The sequence below is a fragment of the Triturus cristatus genome, chromosome 1_1 (genome assembly GCF_964204655.1).
Source record: "Triturus cristatus chromosome 1_1, aTriCri1.1, whole genome shotgun sequence".
Taxonomy (NCBI): Eukaryota; Metazoa; Chordata; class Amphibia; order Caudata; family Salamandridae; genus Triturus; species Triturus cristatus.
In genome coordinates, this window is record NC_140579.1 from 946,113,957 (window position 1) to 946,116,428 (window position 2,472).

Genomic DNA, 2,472 nt, shown 5'->3' on the forward strand with positions numbered 1-2,472 from the left:
GGAACCTCACGGAACATCGGAGCCCTGCTGACACTGTCGCGGCCCAACCTCGCTGAAACTTCCACCAGAGCCCTGCTGACGTCGTCGCGGCTCGAGCTGAACTGAACCACCTTGAGAGCCTGCTGACCTAGTCGCGGCTCGAGCTCCACGAACTGATCACCAGAGCCCTGCTGACGCCGCCGCGGCTCGACCACTCCGAGACCCGGAGTCCCTCCAGCTTGAGGATCAAGAACTGGGCCTAAGGTACCCTCGTACCCAGCTGCTACTAAAGACTGTCCCGCTACCCCGTACCGACCAAAAGACTTTGAGACTCTTGCGGATCCCTCGATCCCCCCTTGTATATATTGATAACCACAACTCCCTAAATGCTGATAAAGAATTGCTCGTCTTGAAAAACATCCTCGAGTCCTGTGTGGTGGTGTTACTGTGCTAGTACGGTATAGGAGAAGAACCTCTCCTAGGAGGCTTCTCAGCAGCGCTCGGTTACTTCGTACAGTGTGGGGGCCCCCCTGGGTGGTCTCTCCGACCCCCCCGAGGTCCGCCTTCCAACATTTGGTGGCCAGCGACGGGATCCGAGCCGAACGCAGATCGTACAAGCAAGTAACCCACTCGCTATCCATCCAGACGAACAGCGACCATGGAGTTCCAACCAGAGCGATTGGAAGAGTACACGCACAAAGAGTTAAAACAGTTCTGCAAGGACAAGGGCATTGCGACCACCGGCCTAGGTACCAAGGAAGAGATGCAGGAAGCCCTGAGAACCTGGATAGAGTCCGAGGCGGGTCCCTCCCGGAGTGAAGGTCCCCTGCCCCTGAATGCAGCCACGCCACCAGCACCGACCCCAGCGAACGGAGGGAGGAACAGCCTGGAAACCGGCCTCTCCGCGGAAGAAATACGAGAGCGGGAGAAGGTCCGGACCCATGAGCTAGAGCTCGCACGACTTCGGCTGGACGGCGAACTCCTGCTGCCCGAAAAGAAGTTGGCCATGGAACAGCTACGGCTACAAGAGGAGATAGAGGAGAAGAAGCGGCATCGAGAGCTGGAGGAGAAAAGGCTGACCCTCGAACACGAGCGGGGCCTCAAAGAACTCGAGCTCAAGGCCCAGAAGGGGGAGACCGGCACCCCCAGCAATAGAGACGCTCTGCTGCCCACCGAAGCCAAGGTCCATATTCCCAAAGATGTTGTCAAGGAGTACTATAAAAACGACGACATCCAGCAGTGGTTTAAGGCATACGAGGTGGCCATGACCTCCCATCGGGTACCCCGGAAGGATTGGGGTGCCGGCCTATGGGGTCGGTTCCTTAGCGAGGGCCGAGACACCCTACTCAGCTCCCGGAAGAGGTGATGACCTCGTACGACCATATGAAGGAGGCCCTGCTCACCCGCTATGGACTAACCGTGGAAATGTACCGCCAGCGTTTCAGAGACTGCCAGAAAATCCCCGGTACCACGTGGGTAGAGTACGTTGACTTTTTCAGCAGGGCCCTGGAAGGTTGGATCAAGGGGAGCAAGGTCACCACCTACGGGCAGCTGGTCGACCTCATTATTTGGGAACACCTCTCCAACAACTGCTTCGTGGAGCTAAGACAACACCTCCTCGACAGCAAGCTGACCGAGCCGCAGAAGCTCGCCGCCGAGGCCGATCGATGGATCAATCAATCAATCAATCAATCAACCATTTATAAAGCGCACTACTCACCCGGAGGGTCTCAAGGCGCTGGGGGGAGGGGGGTCCACTACTGCTCGAACAGCCAGGTCTTGAGCTGCTTCCTGAAGGCGAGGTGGTCCTGGGTCAGGCGGAGGTGGGTCGGGAGGGAGTTCCATGTCTTGGCGGCGAGGTAGGAGAAGGACCGTCCTCCTGTGGTGGCTCTTCGGATGCGGGGGACGGCGGCGAGGGCGTGGCCGGTCGATCAAAGCTGGCGTTTGGGAGCGTAGAAGTTGAGGCATCTTGGGCCTTGGTTGTGTAGGGCTTTGTGTGCGTGGGTGAGGAGTCGGAAGGTGATTCTCTTGTTGACCGGGAGCCAGTGCAGGTCTCTCAGGTGTCCGGAGATGTGGTCGCGACGGGGGATGTCCAGGATGAGTCGTGCTGATGCGTTCTGGATCCGCTGGAGTCTCTTCTGGAGTTTGGCGGTGGTTCCGGCGTAGAGGGAGTTGCCGTAGTCCAGACGGCTGGTGACGAGGGCCTGGGTGACCGTCTTTCTGGTCTCGGTGGGGATCCACCGGAAGATCTTACGTAGCATGCGCAGGATGTTGAAGCACGACGAGGAGACGGCGTTGACTTGTCTGGTCATGGAGAGGGAGGAGTCCAGGATGAAGCCCAGGTTGCGTGCGTGGTCTGTTGGTTTGGGAGCGCTGCCTAGGGCGGGGGGCCACCAAGAGTCGTCCCAGGCGGAGGGTGAGGATCCCAGGATGAGGACTTCCGTCTTGTCCGAGTTCAGTTTCAGGCGGCTGTTCTTCATCCATTCGGCTACC